Genomic DNA, 26,293 nt, shown 5'->3' with positions numbered 1-26,293 from the left:
TCGAGTCACACCTTAGAGAGGGTCACCCCGATCGAGACCTCTATCCGGGAGACAGTGTTACCTACACCCGGCATCTTGGGGAAAAGGGGTGGTTCGCTCTGAACGTCTACAAGAAAGAGAAACCAGCCCCTGTGGCCAAAGTGCCGCCGTGTGACCGATCTGTAACCACCCTGGTCGGCCCCACCTGCCTGACCACAGAACTTGCGATCTGCCACCCGATCGCCGCCACCACCGTCGTGCCTAAGGAGGTGCCCCTTCGAGTGACCGATGTTCCGGATGTACCAGCACAGAGAGAAGTGGGGACACAGACCTTGATCGCCGCGCACGACCTGGTTGTGCAACAGACCCGAACCCATGGGGTGTATCTGGCAGTGGGAGTGGACCTGAAACCTGAATTGCAGGGGTCCGCCCGCCAGGTGGCGCCTCATGGAAACTTCTGAAAGAAGAGTAAGATTTCGCTTTGTGAAAATGTAAATAGCTACTGTTTGTTCTTTTAAGTTGCTGCTAAACCTGTCCAGGGTTAATGGATCCCTTTGTTGACCCGGGATCCCCTTTGTTTGTTTTTCTTTTTCCTGAAGTTTATACAAGTTTTAAAGTTACACAAACTGCAGAAATCATGGACTGTGCATGATTCAAACTTTCTTTTGTAAATAGTTCGCACCTTCTTAAAGGTGCTCCCTACTAGTTTTAGCCAAAGACACTTTGCGAAGATATTTGCCCTATTGGTTTGAGCCAAAGACACTTTCTGAAGATACCTTTCCTACCGGTTCTAGTTAAAGACACTTTGCGAAGATACCATACCGGAACCTTTGCATGGACTGGTAGGCTGAGAAGACGAGCTACCTCGGAAAGACTTGGTCCCCTCTTAAAGGGGATGTGAGAAACTGAACTTGAGAGATACTGTTGCAGAACAGTAATGCCATAATGATGCCTTGAAAAGAAATGTAACTGTTTTACATGCTAAGTTATATGTGTTGAATTTGTTGAAATGTGAAATCTAAATAATGTTTTGCAGAAAGAAAAGATGCAGAGAGCCCGTAGGGGTAGATGTAGAGGTCTGCATAGTTGAAAGTAAAAGAAGTAATGATGAAGGTGAGGATAGAAGGTCAACCCTGCGTCCCCATTGAAAGTTACTTTGTTACTAAGGACAGAGAGTGAACCCGTAGGGGTTAGAGAGTGAGTCCTTAAAGGAGCCGAGTAGAGCGGGCTCAGAGTTCTTTAAACGAAAGGAATGTTATGTCTATACTATGTATAGTAGCGAAAGGCAGTAGGCCCTGGCTGAACGGGGCGGTCCTGTAAAAGAAAGGAGAGGCAGTAGGTCTGGTGCCATAGGGACAGGCGGTCCTGCAGGTTCAAAGTAGGAGAATGTGAAGTTACCTTACCCTGTAATGTGATTATAGGAAGGCCTTTGGTAAACTAAGAGTGTATGTTTCTTAAAGGCAATGTTAATTTATTGTTCCAGAATTTGCACTAAGTAGAATACCCGGTTGGGAAACAGGAGTTATGCATAGCCTGTAATTTATAATGTTGACCATGTTTGTAACGTTAAAAGTGTCCTCACCTCCCATAAAGGGAAGCCTGTTCAAGTATACTTATTGTTTTGCACTCAACAAAATTGTATGTCTGTTTACTAATCTGTATTGTTGTTTTTCTTCCCAGTCCCGGAGTACTGTGTTTAACCAGGGGGGAGTGCAGCGCCCCAGAGTTCTGGTCGTTGCAGTACTGTGGCTCTGCCGCTAAGGGGAGCCATGGTACGTTCGATGGCACTGAAGGAGTTCCTCCAATCAGGTATCACAGACACCAATATGTTTCACAGCAGGGCCTCCGGGGGGAGCTAAGGGTGCTATTCATTAGGCCACTCCCCACCATAGTGGGTAAACTGGGGGTCAGGCAGGAAGTTAGAGAGAGAACGCTGACGGGATTGAACGGAGCAACACCCTGTGGCAGGGGGTGTTGTGAAGGGAGAGACTGTAGGGTCTCTGCCAGGGGTGGGATCCTGGCAGAGGCTTGGCATTGAAAGAACGTAACGGGTCCGCGCAGGCTCCTGGAAGCGGCGGGACTCAAGAAAGGACTAGAAGCGAGATAGATTGTGCTGAGTGAGAAACGAGATCAAGCAGAAGGAGAATACCAGCAGGGGTTGTGCTGAAAGAGGCAGCACCCTGCTGAGGCGCAATACCGGTGGCCGGAACGCCGAGGGAGTGGATTAGAATACAGCTTCAAGCCATACTCCAAACAGCGGCAGGACAGTCGGTCTCAGGCGGGCTGTCTACCACATATCACCTATGAAGTCTTGGGGGGCAATTGCGGGAGAGGGGCGACTCTAGGGTCCCGGAAGAACTCCAGGCCTACCTGACAAACGGGTGCCATTCCAACCTGAATACAGGGAAGGGGTGGATTACAGAGGAACATCAAATCGAGTTGTGAGGGAACTTAAGAAACAGACACAACCGTTGTGGGGTTACTTTCCGTGAGCACAGCAGGGAAGGACTACAACACATAGCGCTAGAAGGAAGGCACAGATTTCCACCTGAGAGGAGAACTCTGGAGGTGCCATTGGACCGGCCGGACTTGCGTAGCCTGGTGAACCGTGTTCCGGACGGAGGACTCAGAGATCTCCAGTAAAGAGGTAAAGAGACTGCAACCTGGTGTCCTCGTTATTTACCGCGACTTACACCCCACAACCGTACCGCTCCATCGCTACCATTACTACCACTTATTGCACCGGACGTCCCCCACTGACGGACAGGGCCACGGACCGGGTCTAGCCACCGTGACAACCCCAGGACTGAAACTCAGAGGCCCGGCTCCGGGTATCCCCTCGGCCCTGCGGTGGTGTGGGGGCGCTCCATACCCAAACAGTTGTTTTTCTCCACATATTGGATATCGGCGTACTTAAAAGAAATTGCACAACTAATTGTATGGTACAATTTCTCCTGTTATTCTTGTGCAAATGCAAAATTTGGGGCTAAAAAACATTTTTGTTGGATTTTTTTTTTATTTACATGGCTCAATGTTATAAACATCTGGGAAGCACATGGGGGTTCAAGGTGCTCAGCACACATCTAGCTAAGTTCCATGAGGGGTCTAGTTTATAAAACGGTTTCACTTGTGGGTCGTTTCCACTGTCTAGGCACATCAGGGGCTCTCCAAATTGCATCAGCAAATTATAACAGCAAATTTTGTATTCAAAAAGTCAAATGGCGCTTCTTCCCTTCTGAGACCTCCCATGTGCTCAAACAGTAGTTTTCCACCACATATGAGTTATTAGCATACTCAGGAGAAATTACACAATACATTTTGGTGTCCATTTTCCGTTACCTGGTGAAAATAAAAAAAATTGGGTCTAAAATAAAATTTTTGCGAAAAAAAGTTAAATGTTCAGTTTTTCCTTCCACATTCTAAAAATTCCAGTGATGTTCCTGAAGGGTTCTTACACTTCTTGAATGTTATTTTGAGCACCCTGGGGGGTGTAGTTTTTAGAATGATGTCACTTTTGGGTATTTTCTGTCATATAGACCACTCAAAGCCATTTCAAATGTAATGTGGCCCCTAAAAAAATGGTTTTGTAAATTTTGTTGAAAAAAAGAGAAATAACTTGTCAATTTATATTACTTATCACTTCCTATTAAAAAAATGTTATGTTCCAAAAATGGTACTGGTGTAAAGTAAACATGTGGGAAATGATATCTATTAACTATTTTGTGTGGCACCACTCTGATTTAAGGGCATAATAATTAAAAGTTTGAAAATTGCAAAATTTTCAACATTTTTGCCAAATTTCCATTTTTTAAATAAATAAACACAAGTCATATTGAAGAAATGTTACCACAATCTTGAAGTACAATATGTCATGAGAAAACATTCTCAGAACCAGTGGGATCTGTTGAAGCATTCCAGAGTCATTACCACATAAAGCAAAACTAGTCAAAATTGTAACATTTTGCCCGGTCCCAGAGGTGCATACAGCCTTTGAGGGTAAAGGCATTAAAGAACTTCTTTTGGTAGTGGTAACAAACCAAAAGCAAACACTGAATCCTTTTCAGCTTCTATAAAGTCTACAAAATGATCATTAAATAGTTTGTTAGACTACTTATGTAGCTACAATCCCATGGTTGCCACAATCTGCCGCAATCCCATGGCTGCCACAATCTGCCAAAATCCCATGGTTGCCACAATCTTCCACAATCCCATGGCTGCTACTCCGGTCCCATTCTGCTGTCACTGCTCTTCTGATCCTGTGCATCACACAGAACAGTGTTTCCAAAGCAGTTATTGAAATGGGATGATTGATTTCTAAGTTTAATAAAAAAAATAAAAAAGTTGAGATTAACAAAGGATACAGGGTATCTATCACGACTGGACACAGGTATGGACAGCACAACATATACGTATATGTTGTATATGCAATGCAATGGTAAAGGGAGAGGAAGGCCCTAATGGTAGGGAGAGGGGGATGAGGCAGCTCCTGACACCAACCTGTGCCTGTCCCTAAACTCTCCCTAATGCCCTATTCTGGTCCTTCCATCCACCACAGTCACTTGCCTAGTCCCTGGCTGCTACCTCTACTAACCCTGGCTAGCGCTCTGAGTGGTAAGGATGCTAGCCTTGCCACTGCAGGTAATATTACACAGGGAAAAAGGCAAACAATGGACATACAGAATGAATACTATTTAGCTCAGAATCTGCTGCTACATCTCACAGCAGCAAAGTAAACGGCACCAGGTAAACAGGACTCCAAAAGCAGCAATACCCACAGCCACAAGAGTGCTCCACATACCAGCTGGTCTTCCTAGAAGTAACAAGATAATTGACAATCAGCTGATGGGTCATGTGACTATTTAAAGGAAGGTGGGAGTGGTAACCAACAAACATCAGCTGACCAGACAAAAAGAAGCTGGCAGCAAGAGACTGACATTAACTCTTGCTGGACCAAAGGAAAAAACTACATTAAAATTCCAGCAGCCCCAGAGCTGCCACAAATCTCTTAATGACTCATGACAGTAGCTCAATGATGCATTTATTGGAGATTCATAAAAAACAGAACTAGTCAAGCCAGACCCCTTTCTCTGTCTATACTTCATAGAAGATGTTACGGCTGCGACCGCAGATGCGGCCGAGCCGACGCCTCCACGTCACCAGACATAACGACGTGGGGCGAGCGTCTCTAGTGGAAATGGAATGTGGACCCACTGGACCACATAGAGTTACCTGGACCTACCCAGACTAGGGAAGGGCAGTGAGCAGGGTCTGTGGCAGCTGAGCATGTGGACAAGATGGCGATATGCAGAACTAGATTACACCGCACAACTTCAGGTATGAAGAAACAAAGTTTTCTCAAATGAAAACACTACATAACAAAACACAATGTCAGGATCCCGATTCCACGCATCAGAGTAGGGTACGCATCTCAGGATAACAGACGAATGCAGGAGGACATCACGAGTTGATGAAATCCAGGGTTATCTGGCACAGGCATGTTAGGATGGCCTCTCTCTCAGACCTCAGGTGCAGCACAGGCTCAGCAGGAGAACATCAGAAACCGACCTCAGACGGACTTCTGACGATGGCAAGGGTCATCACGGGTTGATGCAGTCAAGGGTCATCTGGCACAGGCTTACTAGGACGGCCTCTCTCAGGCCTCAGGAGCAGCACAGGCTCAGCAGGAGAACATCAGACACCAACCCAGGACAGACGTCATTACGGGGTGGACCCCAGGGAACTGGTGGAACATCGGATCACAGGCAGGACAACAGACACAGGCTGGACATTAGGACATCGGACACAGGCTGGACATCAGGACATTGGACACGGGATAGACATCTGGGACACTGGCGTGGCAGCCCAGGTCATCGGCTGGGACACTGGTGTGGCAGCCCAGGGCACCAGGACATCAGACACAGGAAGGACATCAGGACATCAGACACAGGCTGGACATTAGGAATACTGGATAGACACCTGGGACACTGGCGTGGCAGCCCAGGTCATCGGCTGGGACACTGGTGTGGCAGTCCAGGGCATCAGGTCATCGGACACAGGAAGGACATCAGGACATCAGACACAGGCTGGACATCAGGAATACCGGATAGACATCTGAGACACTGGCGTGGCAGCCCAGATCATCGGCTGGGACACGGATGGCACAGGACCAGGTAGCGGTGGTCAACAGATTCCTAGCTATGGCTGTCAGGCTCCGGGCATCAGACCTAGGAAGGAACTCAAGCGTGATGGTGCAAGCACAGCCAGACTGGAATTGGGCCAGACGGGGTTAGCACCGCATCAAAGGCTGAGCACTGCATAGTAAGAGCTCAGTAAGAACACCAGACTCCATCTTTAAAAGATGAGCCCTGAAAGTTCAGTCAGTGGGTGCGGGGTGTCAGATGCAATAGGACTTCAGGAACATAACACAACGGACACAGTTTAGACAAGATCAGGTACTGGATATGCAGCCTCCAGGATATACAGGTCTGCTTCCTCTGCCCCCAGATTAGGCAGAAAAGCAAAACACAAACAGATCTGGCCCCCAGATTAGGCGGAAAAACAAAACACAAACAGATCTGGATATGCAGCCTCCAGGATAGGCGGGTCTGCTTCCTCTGCCCCCAGATTAGGCAGAAAAGCAAAACACAAACAGATCTGGATATGCAGCCTCCACGATAGGCGGGTCTGGGTACTCTGCCCCCAGATTAGGCAGAAGACAGGTAAAAGCTCTCCCAGAACATACTGCAGACAGAACAGGAGATGGATACCTCACACACACAAGGCAAGACACAGAAACACAATGCAATGCTCTAGCAAAGCCCAACAGGAAAAAGGGAGTTTATATAGATGCTGCCCCTCAGCGATAGGCTGAGGAAAGCAACACAGGTGCACACTCAAACCCTGACAAAAGCAGGGTAGGTGTGGCTGCGCACCCTAAGCACAAACAGAAACCATTACAGCACAGATAGAACAGGAACTGTGGCTTAGGGCACCTGGCAGTGACTGCTAGCCTGAACACATGTGGAAAGTCCTGCACCAGCTGCAGAGGACCTTGCAAGCTGTGGATAGCTTCCACAGCGGCAGCCAGGGACCGCACATGCGGGTGGTCATGCAGCAGGGCAAAGACATCACAGCACATGTACAGCTACGCAGCAGTACAAGGAACTGAGCCGCATCCATACAGGTAACAGACTACAGTATCCCTGCAAGATAGGGGGAGAGGAGCAAGGGTTAAAGCAGAGACATGCAAAAGTAACGCCAAAGAAACAAGGTATTAACCCAGCGGCATTACAGTAGAGACTGGCTTAGCCACTGGAATTATCAGTCAGCCAGCATCTTCACTCATTGCACTGATCATGTGCCGAAACACAGGAAATGCTCTCTTGGGTTGAACACAAGATCAAAAGCAGATGACAGGGTCCCAGAGTGGAGTGGAGATGAGCAGATTGAGTACCAGAGCTGAGAGAACTATATTAGTAAATTATCTAATCTTCTTTTTAACAAACATTTACCTATACCAATTGGCTTTAAAACTCTTTAAAGCACCACTACAGTGTTTTAGTTTTTCAGTGCTACTAAACTAAGGTCCCTGCCCCTGTCTTATATTTACCTGCAGCTGTATTCACCTTTTTTCAGAGCCGCATTGGTCCCACGGCAACATCTTCTGAACGCAGCTTCTGACTGGCCAGAAGTCAGAAGTTACGTCACAAGATCTCAATGCAAGTCAATGAGAGCCAGAATGAGGCTCTCATCGACTTGTATTGAAGTGTGACCTCCGGTTCGCTTAATAAAACTGTAGAGCAATCTGCCAAGTCACAAACTACCGGAAACCGTGCGAAGTGGTGGTGAGAGAAGGTGAAGACGGCTGTGGGTAAGTATCAGACTGGGTGCAGCAGCCTTGCATTGGAAGCACCACTTCAGCACTATAGTGAAAAAAAACCCGCTGCAGTGGTGCTTTAAATATTATTTTGTAATAACGATACGATTTCAATAATATAATAATAATAATAATTTTTACTTATATAGCGCCAACATATTCCGCAGCACTTTACAATTAAGCGGGGACATGTATAGACAAATTCAATATAAGTTAAGACAATTTAAACAGTGACATTAGGAGTGAGGTCCCTGCTCGCAAGCTTACAATCTACAAGGAAATGGGGGGACACAATAGGTGAAAAGTGCTTGTTATTTCAGGTCTGGCAATTATAATAAATTGGTATTTTCATATAAAGCTGCATGATCCGGTCATCAGCCCATGTGTTTAAGTGCAATAGTCAAGTATCAAGTGCATGGAGGGTGTGGAGACAGATGTAGGGTGCAGATTCAGAATAATATTTGGAAAGAGGGAGCAGGGCAAAGTTAGTTTACTGAGCAGTAGATGTGGTAGGCTTGTTTGAAGAGATGGGTTTTTAAAGCGCGCTTGAATAGGTCGGGGCTAGGTATCAGTCTGATCATCTGGGGAAGTGCATTCCAGAGAGCTGGCGCAGCACGAGAACAGTCTTGGAGATGGAGGTGCGAGGTTCGGATTATGGGGGATGTTAGTCTTAAGTCATTTGTAGAACGGAGGGCACGTGTAGGGCAATAGACAGAGATGAGAGAGGAGATATAAGGTGGTGCAGAACTGTGGAGGGCTTTGTGGGTGAGAGAGATGAGTTTATACTGGACCCTGTAGTGAATGGGTAGCCAGTGTAATGACTGGCACAAGATGGAGGCATCGGTGAAGCGGCTGGACAGAAATATGACCCTGGCTGCCGCATTCAAGATGGATTGGAGAGGGGAAAGTTTGGTAAGAGGGAGACCGATCAGAAGAGAGTTCCAGTAGTCCAGAATGAATAAGAGCGACAGTAAGAGTCTTAGCAGTTTCAAAGTGTAATAATTATAGGGGATAACTCAGAAGACTCTTTGCGTGGAACAATACAACTACAGGACACAGTTTTATAAGTGGTAAAGTCTATATTATCACACGGTGATTCAAACAGGTGCAGAGAGAAACTCAAGTCCACAACACTTTGTGTAAATATTAAACGCAGCTTAGCAGTCTATAGGGAACTTCAGAGGAAAATGCAATCACGCAGAAAGTCTATGAAGCACAGTTATTCTTGAGGATACTTGACATGAATAAGTCCTTGTTTTAGTCCAAACACAGATAGATATGCTTATAAGGCAGTTCAAGCAATGTCTTATCTCAACCAGGAAGGCCTGAGTGATAATCACAGGTTTAAGCAGAGCAGCAACAGCTTACATGTCCAGCAAATGCAGATGGAAGTAAACATGAGCAGCAGATGAAGGAGGATTACTGGACACTGGTGTATGCAGCAGGAACTCAGAGCAGATTAGCAGGATAACCACACAGGTTCACAGGAGCAGGTATATAGCCAGGGAGTCACCAGAGTCAGGAGCTGGATGCAAGGCAGAATACTCTAGCACAGACTGAAGGCTGGGGTGGAGTTTTATAGCAGGAAGACACAGTGCACATGAGACCAAAGACGCCATCTTGGAAAAGGGCAGTAATGCACAAAAGGTAATAAAAATGTTCAGAATCCTGACACAAAGGTGACAAAAGGTCGGAATCTGGAGATGTTTTTAAGATGCAGGTGACAAGAGCGAGTGAGTGATCGGATATAGGGAGTAAAGGAAAGTTCGGTGTCGAATATGACCCCAAGACAGCGGGCATGCTGATTGGGAGTTAGGGTTGAACCCTCCAGGGTAATTTCGATGTTGGGTAGAGTGAGGTTAGTAGAAGGGAGAAACACAAGAAGTTCCGTTTTGGAGAGATTTAGTTTCAGATAGAGGGAGGACATGAGGTTAGAGACAGCAGACAGACAATCCTTGGTATTTTTAATTAGGGTAGGGGTGATGTCAGGGGAAGAAGTGTATAATTGGGTGTCATCAGCATAGAGATGATACTGGAACCCAAATATGCTGATTGTTTGTCCAATAGGGGCCGTGTATAGAGAGAAGAGGAGGGGGCCTAGGACTGAGCCCTGCGGAACCCGGATAGTAAGGGGACAAGGAGAGGAAGAAGAGTTGGTAAAAGATACAGTGAAGGAGCGGTCAGAGAGGTAGGAGGAGAACCAGGAGAGGGCTGTGTCCTTGAGGCCTATGGAGCGGAGCATAGTGAGTGAATAATATGTGATTTCCTAGGCTTCTGACTATAAGAATGAAAGGTCATTTAGCAGGGGAATATCATCAATCTAGGCTAGGGCTGCCCTTTTTATTTAATAAAAAGTAGTAAAAAAAAAACACTCAGAAAAGTCCCTTATGTTCTCCAAAAGGGCTTGACTCTTCCAGGATGTGAAATCCTAGCATGCAAAGTGGGATTCCACAACCCTCCATGGCTGCTCTCATAGTGAAAGAGACAGATTTTGTGAGATCTCTCTCTTTGCACCAAATGAATTCTACCTAGTACTTTCCAAAACTGTTACTAAACGACAACATCATTAGAGCTGTGGGCATGTGTTAAGAGCTTAGTAAAGTACAAGACAGCTCTGGGTTAGTGCAATGAGTGAGGTCACCCTCTTTCACTGCGATAGCAGACATGGAGGGTTGTGGGATCACGCTCTGCATGCCGGAATCCCACAACCTGGATATTCAAGCCCATATTTTGCTACAAAATTGGCACTTCCGGGGGATATTCGGGATTCTTCTAAGCGGCTTTGTTACTAAATGATATTTAGACAAATCACAAATCTGGGACTTCCCCATAAAAGGGCTAACCCTAAATTGACAATAGCTTCTCTTTAGATGATAATTTATTAAAATGTTATATTTACAGTCTTTAAAACAATTCCCACGTAATTTATTGATAATTAAAATTGCACATTAAATATATAATTTTTTCCTAATATTTCAAGGGGTTGTCCCACAAACAACATTCATCTACTATATAATCGTCTAATTCTGTCTGTCAGTAAAGGAAATCCTGCGTCGCTGATTGGTCACGCCCGACCGGCCACGACCAATCAGCGATATTGGCGCGGGATTTAAGCATCGCTTCGGTGATTGGTTGCGCCCGGCCGTGACAAATCAGCAACAGATGCATTCCGGCCGCGAATTGGTGCCGGATTTGAACAATGCTTCGCTGATTAGATGCACCCGCCCGGCCACGACTAATCAGCGATATTGGTGCGGCTTTTAAACACCGCTTTGCTGATTGGTCGCACCAGGCCGGACGCGACCAATCAGCAACAGGCGCAGTCCGGCTGCAAATTGGCGCAGGATTTGAACCACGTTTCGCTGATTGGTCGTGGATGGCTGGGCGCGACCAATCGGCGACAGGCGCAGTCTGGCAGCGAATTGGCGCAGGATTTGAATCCTTTGTATTCATTGCATTATTGTTAAATTTTCATAAATAAACTACATACATATTCTAGAATACGCGATGCTTTAGAATCGGGCCACCATCTAGTTTTAATCAATACATCTTGGAATAATAAGATCTTACAGACCCCTTTCTCTGTCTACAGTTCATATTCTTTCTTTGAGATAAAGCATTTTTAAAAAACAGACAGGGAAATGTTTTACCTCACAAAAAGAATCAGCTATGATCCTATGCTGTAATATCTGTATACTATTTTGCTTTACCCCCTGCCCAGATCTGGTATGATCAAACCATGTTCCTATACAGTCAGACACAGCCATTACACAGTACACAGCAGGGGCACATTTATAAGATTATCTCAGCACAGGAACATTTTTTAAACACATCCAATTGGGCAGCATGTTTGCTCAGTCGTTATCGGTTAGATGTCCTGGGTTCAAATCCCACCTTACATCCCACCAAGGACAACATCTGCAAGGAGTTTGTATGTTCTCCCCGTGTTTGCATGGGTTGTCTCCAGCTTCCTCCCACACTCCAAAGACATACTGTGGAATTTATGGCGCTACGTGAGTAAAAAAAATAAATAAATAGTGGAAATTATTTTTATTCCAAGATGCAGTAGTGTAGCTACCGGAGGGCAGAGGGGGCCATCGCTCCGGGCCCGGAGCTCTGAGGGGGCCCACCCAGAGCTATGCTACTGTAACTGTATCGGTGTGTGCACAGCATGCTCATACAGTTACATTCTGCGGCAGAGCATTATCAATCTCCCTGCTCTGTTGCCCAGCTGCTATTGGGCCCCTGAGCAGGCGGGGGGCCCCAGTGCCAGCAGTGGGCCCCCCGCCTGTCATTGCAGGGTCAGCTGTATCTAGCCAATACAGCTGACCGCATTGATGGGAGGAGAACTACGCTCCCTCTCCCATCAGCCCCCTGTCAGTGTCTGACTTCACTGACGCTGACACTGACAGCAGGCACGATGACGTCACTGCCCAATGCACATGGTCAGTAGATGTGCAGGCACTCAGAGCAGCAGAGGAAGCAGGAAGAAGAGAGTGAGTATTTTTTATGGGGCAGCTTTATACTACATGGTCTGCCTATGGGGTGCTGCTTTATACTACAGGGTCTGCCTATGGGGGTGCTGCATTATACTACAGGGTCTGCCTATGTAATGCTACTTTATACTACAGAGTCTAAATATGGGGATGATGCCTTATACTACAGTGTCTGCCTATGGGGTGCTGCCTTATACTAGAGAGTCTGCCTATGGGGTGCTGTCTTATACTACAGGGTCTGCCTATGGGGTGTTGTCTTATGCTACAGCATCTGCCTATGTGGTGCTGTCTTATACTACAGGGACTGCCTATGGGGTGATGCTTTATACTACATGGTCTGCCTATGGGGGTGATGCCTTATACTACAGGGTCTGCCTATGGGGTGCTGCTTTGTATTAGAGTCTGCCTATGGGGTGCTGCTTTATACTACAGAGTCTGCCTATGGGGTGCTGTCTTATACTACAGGGTCTCCCTATGCAGGTGTGCATTATACTACAGAGATTGCCTCTGAGGTACTGCCTTATACTACAGAGTTTGCCTATGGGGTGCTGACTTATACTACAGGGTCTGCCTATGGGGTGCTGCTTTGTATTACAAAGTTTTCCTATGGGGGGCTGCCTTATACTACAGTGTCTGCCTATGGGGTGCTGTCTTATACTACAGGGTCTGCCTATGGGGTCCTGTCTTATACTACAGGGTCTGCCTATGGGGTGCTGCCTTATACTACAGAGTCTGCCTATGGAGGCTGCCTTGTACAACAGGGTCTGCCTATGAGGTGCTGTCTTATACTACAGGGTCTGCCTATGGGGTGCTGTCTTATACTACAGGGTCTGCCTATGGGGTGCTGTCTTATACTACAGGGTCTGCCTATGGGGTGCTGCCTTATACTACAGAGTCTGCCTATGAGGGTTACCTTATACTACAGGGTCTGCCTATGGGGTGCTGTCTTATACTACAGCGTCTGCCTATGTGGTGCTGTCTTACACTACAGGGTCTGCCTATGGGGTGTTGTCTTATACTACAGAGTCTGCCAATGGGGGCTGCCTTATACTACAGGGTCTGGCTATGGGGTGCTGCGCTATATTACAGGGTCTGCCTTTGGGGGTGCAGCCTTATAATACAGGGTCTGCCTATGTAATGCTACTTTATACTACAGAGTCTAAATATGGGGATGATGCCTTATACTACAGTGTCTGCCTATGGGTGCTGCCTTATACTAGAGAGTCTGCCTATGGGGTGCTGTCTTATACTACAGGGTCTGCCTATGGGGTGTTGTCTTATGCTACAGCATCTGCCTATGTGGTGCTGTCTTATACTACAGGGACTGCCTATGGGGTGCTGCTTTATACTACATGGTCTGCCTATGAGGGTGCTGCCTTATACTACAGGGTCTGCCTATGGGGTGCTGCTTTGTACTAGAGTCTGCCTATGGGGTGCTGCTTTATACTACAGAGTCTGCCTATGGGGTGCTGCTTTATACTACAGAGTCTGCCTATGGGGTGCTGACTTATATTACAGGGTCTGCCTATGGGGTGCTGCTTTGTATTACAAAGTTTGCCTATGGGGGGCTGCCTTATACTACAGTGTCTGCCTATGTGGTGCTGTCTTGTACTACAGGGTCTGCCTATGGGGTGCTGTCTTATACTACAGGGTCTGCCTATGGGGTGCTGCCTTATACTACAGAGTCTGCCTATGGAGGCTACCTTGTACAACAGGGTCTGCCTTTGAGGTGCTGTCTTATACTACAGGGTCTGCCTATGGGGTGCTGTCTTATACTACAGGGTCTGCCTATGGGGTGCTGTCTTATACTACAGGGTCTGCCTATGGGGTGCTGCCTTATACTACAGAGTCTACCTATGAGGGCTACCTTATACTACAGGGTCTGCCTATGGGGTGCTGTCTTATACTACAGCGTCTGCCTATGTGGTGCTGTCTTACACTACAGGGTCTGCCTATGGGGTGTTGTCTTATACTACAGAGTCTGCCAATGGTGGGCTGCCTTATACTACAGAGTCTGGCTATGGGGTGCTGTGCTATATTACAGGGTCTGCCTTTGGGGGTGCAGCCTTATAATACAGGGTCTGCCTTTGGGAGTTCATTATACAATATAGAGTAGGCCTATGGGGAGTGCATTATACTATATGCAGGCCTATGGGGAGTGCATTATACTATGTGGATGCCTATGGGGAGTGCATTATACTATATGGAGGCTTATGGAGAGTGCATTATACTATATTTAGGACTATTTGGTGCATTATACTATATGGAGGCTATCTAGGGGGTCCTCATACAGTGTGGAGATTAGTGATGGGGCCATCATACAGTTTGGGGGCTACTAAGGGGTTAGTATACTGTGTGGGTGGTACTATACAGTGAGGGGGCATTATACTGTGCATAAGAGAGCATCATACGGTATATAGGGGATATGAACAGGGGGAGACTCGGGACATTATTAAATGTAAAGTGGGCACTTATTGTTATAGGGGAACTCAGGTTACTGTGACTATGAGAGGGGCACACAGGGCATTATTACTTTCTAGGGGGCAAAATATGAGCACTGTTTTCTAGGGCACTTGCACCTGGCATTACTATATTATAGAGGGTTGCTTTAGAATTTAGAAGGCACACAGAACCACACAGCAGGAGCAGTAATAGGGACACATACGGCAGCAGTGGCTCAGCATTGGGGTATCAGCAGGATGAGGAGTTTGTGCAGGTTGGGAATAGATGGTGATGGGGCTGGAATATGAGAAGTGAAATGTGTCTTTGTTGTATTCTCTGCAGATGAATCCTGGCAGGAAGAAGTTGTTATGTTGGTCTGGGCCAGATGGAAAAGATGGGAAAAATGAACGATTCCATCAGAAAGGACGTCAGTGGTAAGTCATTATCTGTAACTGTGCTGTAGTCTCTTATATGTTCTGTAGGACTGGTAACTACCACTGACCATATGGCGGTAATATCCATGTTGGTCTTTATGTAGAGATTATTTTCAACAACAGCGTGGTCATCTGTTGAGGTTCTCATCCACTGTTAGGGTGCATCACCAGTTTAATCAAGGATACTTGGTTAGGGGCCCACTCAGAAGTTTCGCCCCCCCTGAACCAAAACCCTAGCTACGCCTCTGCCAAGATGTATTGATTCAAATCAACCTTAAATTTAACTCTGTTTATATATATATATATATATATATATATATATATATATATATATACAGTGCCTACAAGTAGTATTCAACCCCCTGCAGATTTAGCAGTTTTACACATTTGGAATTAACTTGGCATTGTGACATTTGGACTGTAGATCAGCCTGGAAGTGTGAAATGCACTGCAGCAAAAAAGAATGTTATTTCTTTGTTTATTTTTTTTTTTAATTGGGAAAAGATTTTTCAGAGGGTCATTTATTATTCAACCCCTCAACCCACCAGAATTCTGTTTGGTTCCCCTAAAGTATTAAGAAGTAGTTCAGGCACAAAGAACAATGAGCGTCACATGTTTGGATTAATTATCTCTTTTTCCAGCCTTTTCTGACTATTTAAGACCCTCCCCAAACTTGTGAACAGCACTCAAACATGGTCAACATGGGAAAGACAAAGGAGCATTCCAAGGCCATCAGAATCAAGATCGTGGAGGGTCACAAGGCTGGCAAGGGGTACAAAACCCTTTCCAAGGAGTTGGGTCTACCTGTCTCCACTGTTGGGAGCATCATCCGGAAGTGGAAGGCTTATGGAACTACTGTTAGCCTTCCACGGCCTGGACAGCCTTTGAAAGTTTCCTCCCGTGCCGAGGCCAGGCTTGTCCGAAGAGTCAAGGCTAACCCAAGGACAACAAGGAAGGAGCTCCGGGAAGATCTCATGGCAGTGGGGACATTGGTTTCAGTCAATACCATAAGTAACGTACTCCACCGCAATGGTCTCCGTTCCAGACGAGCCCGTAAGGTACCTTTACTTTCAAAGCGTCATGTCAAGGCTCGTCTACAGTTTGCTCATGATCACTTGGAGGACTCTGAGACTGACTGGTTCAAGGTTCTCTGGTCTGATGAGACCAAGATCGAGATCTTTGGTGCCAACCACACACGTGATGTTTGGAGACTGGATGGCACTGCATACGACCCCAAGAATACCATCCCTACAGTCAAGCATGGTGGTGGCAGCATCATGCTGTGGGGCTGTTTCTCAGCCAAGGGGCCTGGCCATCTGGTCCGCATCCATGGGAAGATGGATAGCACAGCCTACCTGGAGATTTTGGCCAAGAACCTCCGCTCCTCCATCAAGGATCTTAAGATGGGTCGTCATTTCATCTTCCAACAAGACAACGACCCAAAGCACACAGCCAAGAAAACCAAGGCCTGGTTCAAGAGGCAAAAAATCAAGGTGTTGCAGTGGCCTAGTCAGTCTCCTGACCTTAACCCAATTGAAAACTTGTGGAAGGAGCTCAAGATTAAAGTCCACATGAGACACCCAAAGAACCTAGATAACTTGGAGAAGATCTGCATGGAGGAGTGGGCCAAGATAACTCCAGAGACCTGTGCCGGCCTGATCAGGTCTTATAAAAGACGGTTATTAGCTGTAATTGCAAACAAAGGTTATTCCACAAAATATTAACCTAGGGGTTGAATAATAATTGACCCACACTTTTATGTTTAAAATTTATAAAAATTTAAATGAGCAACAAAACTTTTTGGTTTGTAAGATTTATGCATCTGTTAATAAATCCTGCTCTTGCTTGAAGTTTGAAGGCTCTAACTTATTTGCATCTTATTAAACCTGCTAAATCTGCAGGGGGTTGAATACTACTTGTAGGCACTGTATATATATATATATATATATATATATATATATATATATATATATACACATATACATATATATATATATATATATACATATACATATACAGTATATATATATATATATATATATATATATATATATATATATAATGTACATCATTAGTTATATAAATTTGGCACTATGCAGTTTTTTTATTTTATCTGTTATTACAATTGCTCTATATATGTTCCGCAGTGCACTCTAAAAGTGATCATGATTAATCTACCTTAGTAATGTGGACTGGAAACCAACATGCTGTACAACTCCTTCATCATTTCTCCTCTCGTTTACAAGCAGTATCATTAGTCTTCACACCCCCTCCATGGACACACAGTTCCATATACTTTATTTGCCGTAGTGATGGATGAGTTTGGGATTTCTCATTCATCCAATGGGCAGGTTCATTTAGGCAGGGGTGCTGTTTTGGGGTAGGCTGTTCGTATTTTCCCAGCTCCCTCTGGGATGGACAGACTAATGTACTTGATTAAAAAAATGTTCTTCTCTCTTTTGTTCAGAGATCGATATTTTCTTCATTACCAGTTTCACTCTCCTTTAAAAAAAACCTCCTCATCTGTACACAGTGCTGAGGGGAACAGGTTACAGAGAGTGTATAGATGGTGACTGTACTGTTTGTAGAAAGTTCACTGGCCTCATAGCCTTGTCAAAAAGATACATGTTGTAGCTTTTAGACCATTCACAGTGATATAGGTTCTCAGATTGTTTTGTTCTTGTGTTTTTTTTTGTACATTTATACCTATAGTTAATAATAATAATAATAATAATAATTTTTATTTCTATAGCGCCAACATATTCCACAGCACTTTACAATTAAGCGGGGACATGTACAAACAATAAATTCGATACGAGTTAAGACAATTTAAACAGTGACATTAGGAGTGAGGTCCCTGTTCGCAAGCTTACAATCTACAAGGAAATGGGGGGGGGACACAATAGGTGAAAAGCGCTTGTTATTTCAGGTCTGGCAATTACAATAAATAGGGATTTTCATACAAAGCTGCATGATCCGGTCATCAGCCCGTGTGTTTAAGTGTAATAGTCAAGTATCAAGTGCGGTTGTCATGTACATGGAGGGTGTGGAAACAGATGAATAGTAGGGTGCAGATTCAGAGTAATATTTGGAAGGAGGGAACAGGGCAAAGTTAGTTTACTGAGAAGTTGATGTGGTAGGCTTGTTTGAAGAGATGGGTTTTCAAAGCGCGCTTGAATAGGTCGGGGCTAGGTATCAGTCTGATCGTCTGGGGAAATGCATTCCAGAGAGCTGGCGCATCACGAGAGAAGTCTTGGATACGGAGGTGTGAGGTTCGGATTACAGGGGATGCTAGTCTTAGGTCATTTGTAGAACGGAGGGCATGTGTAGGGCGATAGACAGAGATGAGAGAAGAGATATAAGGCGGTGCAGAACTGTGGAGAGCTTTGTGGGTGAGAGATGAGTTTATACTGTACCCTGTAGCGAATGGGTAGCCAGTGTAATGACTGGCACAAGATGGAGGCATCGGTGAAGCGGCTGGACAGAAATATGACTCTGGCTGCCGCATTCAAGATGGATTGGAGAGGAGAAAGTTTGGTAAAAGGGAGACCGATTAGAAGAGAGTTGCAATAGTCCAGACGAGAATGAATAAGAGCGACAGTAAGAGTCTTAGCAGTTTCAACGGTGAGAAAAGGTCGGATTCTGGAGATGTTTTTAAGATGCAGGTGACAAGAGCGAGTGAGTGATCGGATATAGGGATGATCAGATATAGGGAGTAAAGGAAAGTTCGGTGTCAAATATGACCCCAAGACAGCGGGCATGCTGCTTGGGAGTTATGGTTGAACCCTCCAGCGTATTTTCGATGTTGGGTAGAGTGAGGTTAGTAGAAGGGAGAAGCACAAGAAGTTCCATTGTGGAGAGATTTAGTTTCAGGTAGAGGGAGGACATGATGTTAGAGACAGCAGACTGACAATCCTTGGTATTTTTAATTAGGGTAGGGGTGATGTCGGGGGAAGAAGTGTATAATTGGGTGTCATCAGCATAGAGATGATACTGGAACCCAAATCTGCTGATTGTTTGTCCAATAGGGGCCGTGTAAAGAGAGAAGAGGAGGGGACCTAGAACTGAGCCTTGCGGAACCCCGATAGTAAGGGGACGAGGAGAGGAAGAGGAGCTGGCAAAAGATACAGTGAAGGAGCGGTCAGAGAGGTAGGAGGAGAACCAGGAGAGGGCTGTGTCCTTGAGGCCTATAGAGTGGAGCATAGTGAGGAGGAGCTGGTGATCCACAGTGTCAAATTCGGCAGAAAGATCCAGGAGAATCAGCAGAGAGCAATGACCTTTGGATTTAGCTGTTATTAGATCATTAGAGACTTTAGTGAGGGCAGTTTCAGTGGAGTGTAAAGAGCGGAAACCAGATTGTAAGGGGTCAAGAAGAGAGTTATCTGAGAGATAGCGGATTAGATGGGAGTGGACCAAGCATTCCAGGAGTTTAGAGATGAAGGAAAGGTTAGAGACAGGTCTGTAGTTAGCAGTGCAGTTCAGGTCCAGGAATGGCTTTTTAAGTAAAGGGGTTATGATGGCATGTTTAAATGAGGAGGGAAAGAAACCTGAAGAAAGAGAGAGGTTAAATATTTTAGTCAGGTGAGTGGTGACCACTAGGGTTGAGCGACTTTAATTTTTATAGGATCGGGTCGGGTTTCACGAAACCCGACTTTCTCAAAAGTCGGGTCGAGTGAAATCGGCCGATCCTATAAAAAAGTCGGGGTCGGGGTCGGCCGAAACACGAAACCCAATGCAGTGCAATGGGATACTATGGTTCCCAGGGTCTGAAGGAGAGGAAACTCTCCTTCAGGCCCTGGGATCCATATTAATGTGTAAAATAAAGAATTAAAATAAAAAATATTGATATACTCACCTCTCCGACGCAGCCTGGACCTTACCGCTGGTAACCGGCAGCCTTCTTTGCTTAAAATGAGCGCGTTCAGGGCCTTCCATGATGTCACGGCTTCTGATTGGTCGCGTGCCGCTCATGTGACCGCCACGCGACCAATCACAAGCTGTGACGTAATTCTCAGGTCCTAAATTCTTAATTCTAGGAATTTAGGACCTGAGAATTACGTCACGGCTTGTGATTGGTCGCGTGGCGGTCACATGGACGGCCGCGACCAATCACAAGCCGTGACGTCATCTAAGGCCCTGAACGCGCTCATTCTTAGGAAGGAAGGCTGCCGGAAAGAAGCCGAGGGTGAGTATATTCCTATTAGGTATATACTCACCCTCGGACGCACCCTGCTTCTTTCCGGCAGCCTTCCTTCTTAAGAATGAGCGCATTCAGGGCCTTAGATGACGTCACGGCTTGTGATTGGTCGTGGCCGCCCATGTGACCGCTCACGCGACCAATCACAAGCCGTGACGTAATTCTCAGGTCCTAAATTCTTAGAATTAGGAATTTAGGACCTGAGAATTACGTCACGGCTTGTGATTGGTCACGTGGCGGTCACATGAGCGGCACGCGACCAATCAGAAGCCATGACGTCATGGAAGGCCTTAAACGCGCCCATTTTAAGCAAAGAAGGCTGCCGGTTACCAGCGGCGATGTCCAGGGGCCTCCGGAGAGGTGAGTATATCAATATTTTTTATTTTAATTCTTTATTTTACACTTAAATGTGGATTCCGATATCGATTTCCGATATCGCAAACATATCAGAACTCGGTATCGGAATTCCAATACCAGATTCAGAAGATCGCCGACCTCATGGCCGACCCCACACAGGGGTCGGGTTTCATGAAACCCGACTTTGCCAAAAGTCGGCGACTTCTGAAAATGGCCAACCCGTTTCGCTCAACCCTCGTGACCACTGGTGAGAGAGACTGCAGGATATGTGAAGGAATGGGGTCACTGTTGCAGGTTGTAGGCAGAGCAGAAGCGAGGAGCTTGGAAACTTCTTCTGAAACAGGCTCAAAGATGTCTAGTGAGCTTGAGATGCAGCAGGGAAGGGGATCCAGGCACTGAGGAGATTGCGCTGAGATATCCTGATGGATGTGGTTGATTTTTTCTAAGAAATAAGTGGCTAGATCCTCACTGCTGAGGTTGGTGATGGGGGCCTGTACTTTAGGTTTCAGGAGGCAGTTTAAGGTTTCAAAATGTCGTTTTGGGTTGTTGGATAGTGAGGTGATGAGGGTGATGAAGTAGGATTGTTTGGCTAGATAAAAGGCAGAGTTATAGGTTTTGAGCATGAACTTATAGTGGATGAAGTCTTCTGCTAAGAGAGATTTTCTCCACTTCCGCTCTGCACACCTTGAGCAACGCTGAAAAAAGCGTGTTTGCATTGTGTGCCAGGGCTGCCATTGTCTGTGTCGGGTCTTTCTGCATGTAGAAGGTGCTGCTTCATCTAGGGCATTCTTCAGTGTATTATTGAAGTGTGACAATGCTAAGTCTGGACAGGAGAGGGAGGAGATGGGGCTAGAGATGTGTGGAGATTGTCCACAAGCTGCTGGGTACTAATGGTACGTGTATTCTGATAAGTGTGGTAAGTGGGGGTGTCCCAGGTGAGGAGACAATTCTTGACAGAGAAGGAAAGAAGGTTGTGGTCCGAGAGCAGGAGAGGGGAGTTAGTAAAGTTGTGCAGCGAGCCGGGATGGGAGAAAACCGGGTCCAGAGTATTCCCATCCTCATGCGTAGGAGAATTAATAAACTGTGAGAGGCCGAATGAAGAATTTAGAGAAAGAAGATGAGAGGCAGATTGGGAGAGGGGATCATTGATGGGGATGTTAAAGTGTCCCATGATGAGGGCGGGGATGTCACAGGATATAAAGTGAGTAGGCCAGGTGGCAAAGTGGTCTAGAAACTGGCAGGAGGAGCCTGGAGGGCGATAAACAACCGCCACTCGCAAGTAGAAGGGCTTAAAGAGTCTGACGGCGTGGACTTCAAAGGAAGGAAACGTGAGTGAGGGATCCGGAGGGATGAACTGGAAAGCACATTGTGATGAAAGGAGCAAACCAACACCTCCACCCTGTCTGTTCTCAGGTCTGGTGGTATGTGAAAATTTCAGCCCAACAAACGAGAGAGCGGCAGCGACGGTGGTGTCTGAATGCTGGATCCATGTTTCTGTAATAGCCAGAAGGTTAAAGGAACTAGAGAGGAAAAGATTGTGAATGTAAGTTAGTTTGTTACACACAGACCGTGTATTCCAGAGAGCACAGTGGAAAGTGATATGAGAAGGCATGCACTGAATGTTAATAAGATTAGCAGGGTTTCTATATGTAGCTGGAGGAGAGTAATGTATGCTGGTGGAGGGAGGCCCAGGGTTGGGGAAATGTCACCTGCAACTAGTAGAAGGAGAAAAAACAGAAAGAGCAGGTGGTGGGATGATTTGTATGAGCATTTTGAGTGCTGCATGGAGGTATTGGATGGTTTGGAGTGGGTAAGAAATGTCAGTAGAGCCTCAGAGTTATACATGGGAGAGGGGAGAAGGGAGGGTGGATATGGAGAGAGTGCCCAGAATGTGATAAAGGGCGGGCGAGTTGTGAGAAAGCAGAAGTAAAAACAAATAAGAAGCAGATTGATACGATCAATGCATAATGTAGTATGACTGACCAAGAAGCATGATTGTTTGAAAAACTTATGCATCTTACCTGTCTCTTGCCCTGTCCAACTGCCATTTTCTAACTGCCAAGCACTTTAAACTGTTGCACTTAAAATCTGTTGCGCGTGCTATCCCAGCCAGACTAAATATATATGAAATAGAGTGACTGCTAGCATCAGAAACCAAATGGTCACAATCAGCAATTAACCAATTAGCATAAGGCCAGAGCAGGCATTACTATGGAGGGTAAACAACCAATGCTGAACAAGGCCATAAAGCAGTGGGACAAAAGGAAAAAGAAAAAAAGATAGCTTTGAAAACTTTAAATCAGAAACCAAAAACAAAAAAACACAGGAGTGATGGATAAAATACCATGTGCAAAGCTTGCTAAATATGGTTCAGTTCACACTTGCAGTCAGCACACAAATGGATGGATGGATAAAATACCATGTGCAAAGCTTGCTAAATATCGTTCAGTTCACATTGATGTCCTTGATTTGCGAGGATAGTGACAATCGCTCTGCGTGATGCATATAAGCATTCTAAAAGCTGGTTGAATAATTAAAACCAAAATGCTTAGGGTAATTTTTACATAGAACACAATAAACACATTTGTTACAAATCCCATGTCGTAATTATGGACTGTCATAGAAATTGGCCATATACTACAGTATTAGTATGTCAGAAATTGGAGTAATAGTCAAAACTTGCAGAAACATAGTTTTTTTCATATGATGGGAAGACTGAACCACTTCAGTACACCTGGGATTCAAAAACACAGTCATGCTGTCACGGTTTTACCACAACAGAGAGGAACCAGAAAACTGCAGCGTTCTACTCCTGCACTGATTAGAAGCACTTCACCTTCATATTAAATGGTGCAGGTTTCTTTTAGCAGTGCAGGGGTTAATCTGCGTAGTTGAAAGCTCCTGGAAGCTTTCCTGCATTAAGGCTCTCAGCTGTGCACTGTTAGCCACTGCCATCTCCTATATAATCTGGGTCCGGACTAGCACTCATTGTCAAAGGTAGCTTTTGTTTCATTGCTGAACGAATCCAGTTCAAACTACTAACACTGATCGACAAAGCCATCCACAACCTGTCCCCTCCCTATATCTCTGAACTAATCTCCCAATATCTTCCCTCACGTAATCTTCGATCCTCCCAAGATCTCCTACTCTCCCCCACACTTATTCGTTCCTCACACAACCGCCTCCAAGATTTCTCCTGAATATCCCCCATCCTCTGGAATTCCGCGCCTCAACACGTTCGATTATCCACCACCCTCGGATCCTTCAGACGGAACCTGAAAACCCATCTCTTCAGGAAAATCTACAGCCTGCAATAAACATTCTGCCACCTCACTACCACCACCAGAGCTGCCACGTCACCACCACCAGAACTGCCGCGTGACCACCACCAGAGCTGCCCCCTCACCACCACCAGAGCTGCGCCTCACCACTACCAGAACTGCTGCCTCACCATCACCTGACCTTCTGTCTCTTCCCCATTATCCCGTAGAATGTAAGTCCGCAAGGAGAGGGTCCTCTCCCCTCTGTACCAGTCTGTGATTTTAAATTTGTTTACTGTAAACAATATCTATAACTCTATACGTAACCCCTTTCTCATGTACAGCACAATGGAATTAATGGTGCTATATAAACAAATAATAATAATAATAATTGCTTGAGTTTGCTGTTTGGTGGTTGTTATTTGAGGAGGCGTTTGATGGATTTATCTGAGACTGTTGCTAAGTTTTGGGTGTGTGCTAATTCCCCTTCTTCTCCGACTTAGGTTTTACCCCATCCTTCACTCCACTCTGTGTATGTGTGAGTATATTTGTATGTTTGGTATTTGTCGTTATACCTGTTTGTATTACCTTGTTAGTCTGGTTGGTGTATTATCGTACACTACTACTCCTCTCTCCCTTAGGAGGGGGAAAGGTACAGACTGAGGGTGGATTCAGGAGCTAAGGCAAAGTACGTGTCCCCAGCGTCTTTACCATAAGAAGTAGTCTGAGAACAGGGCGAGCTAGGGCTCCAGAGTGACCAATTGCCTCAGGAAGTCACATAATATAAATTGAGCCCACCTGTGTGTAATTGATTCTCATTATAACTACAGCTGTTCTGTGAAGACCTCAGAGGTCTGTTTGAGAACATTAGAGATCAAACACCATCATGAAAGGGTTCAGCTATAAAAAATAGCCCAAGCTCTGTACATCTCACGGAGCACTATTTAATCCATCATCCATAAATAAAAAGAGTATACCCCAACTGCAAACCTACCAAGACATGGCCATCCATCTGAACTGTCACCCCAAGCAAGGAGAGCAAACATTAAAAAAGCAACCAAGGGGCCCTCTGGAGGAACTACAGAAATCCACAGCACAGGTGGGATAATCTGTCCACAGGACAACTATTCATTGTATACTCCACAAATCTGGCCTTTATTGAAGAGTGCAAGAAGAATGCCATTTTAAATGCAAGCCATAACAAGTCTCATTAGCACTTTGCAAAAAGCCATGTAGGGACCACAGCTAGCATGTGGAAGAAGGTGTCCTGGATGAAGCTAAATACAGGACAATCCTGGAGGAAAACCTGTCAGATGGTGCAAAAGACTTGAGACTGGGGCATAGAGTCAGCTTCCAGTAGGACAACGACCCTAAACATACTGCCAGATCTACAAAGGAATGGTTTAGATCAAAGCATATTCATGTGTTTGAATGTCACAGTCCAGATGTAAATCCCATTGAGAATCTGTGACAAGACTTGGAAATTTCTGTTCACAGACACCTCCATCGAATCTCCCGACTCTATATACGGCAATCAGACTAATTCCCTGGATCAACACCCTATGAAGGAATTTAGTGTATATAACCTGTAACATTATACTTTTCCAGAAAGGTATCCAGTCCCCTCTTAAATTTTAGTAATGAATCACTCATTACATCATCATACGGCAGAGAGTTCCATAATCTCACTGCTCTTACAGTAAAGAATCTGCGTCTGTTATTATGCTTAAACCTTCTTTCCTCCAGACGTAGAGGATGCCCCCTTGTACATTACAGGTATAATCCATATAGTGATGTCACATAACAGGGATAATGCACATAGTGATCTCACATTACAAGGATAATGCACATAGTGATATCACATTACAGGGATTATGCACATAGTGATGTCACATTACAAGATCAATGCAGAATGTAGGGGTAACCAGGAGACTTCAAAACAACACTTGAAATGGGACAATATTACATTTGTCATGCCACCTTACTTGTATTTTACCATTTATTCACCTTTTGTCAGAGTGGAAATGGGCACCACTGGCTGTTTGGCCCAAAGCAGCTGCTATGACTGCTAATCTGGTAGTGACGCCCATTCACCCATCTATAGGGGTACTCACTAAAGACTTATTTATGACATATTGTAATTCTGCATTATGTGTCGTGTGATACATGTTACTGATATGTTTGTTTCTATTGAGTGCAGATGGAATTACAAACTTGAAAGATTGAATGAAATGAGCATCTGGCAATTACCT

At 45.4% G+C, this 26,293-nt stretch overlaps 1 protein-coding gene across 2 annotated transcripts in view; it reads right to left on the bottom strand.

The window, feature by feature from the left end:
• Positions 1 to 26,293, bottom strand: part of RALY (RALY heterogeneous nuclear ribonucleoprotein) — a 413,228-nt gene that overhangs the window by 240,381 nt on the left and 146,554 nt on the right. The window lies entirely within an intron of this gene.

This window comes from Ranitomeya variabilis, chromosome 4, assembly GCF_051348905.1.
Source record: "Ranitomeya variabilis isolate aRanVar5 chromosome 4, aRanVar5.hap1, whole genome shotgun sequence".
Lineage (NCBI taxonomy): Eukaryota > Metazoa > Chordata > Amphibia > Anura > Dendrobatidae > Ranitomeya > Ranitomeya variabilis.
The sequence above is the reverse complement of the archived record's forward strand: the minus strand, read 5'-3'. Positions and strand labels throughout refer to the sequence as shown.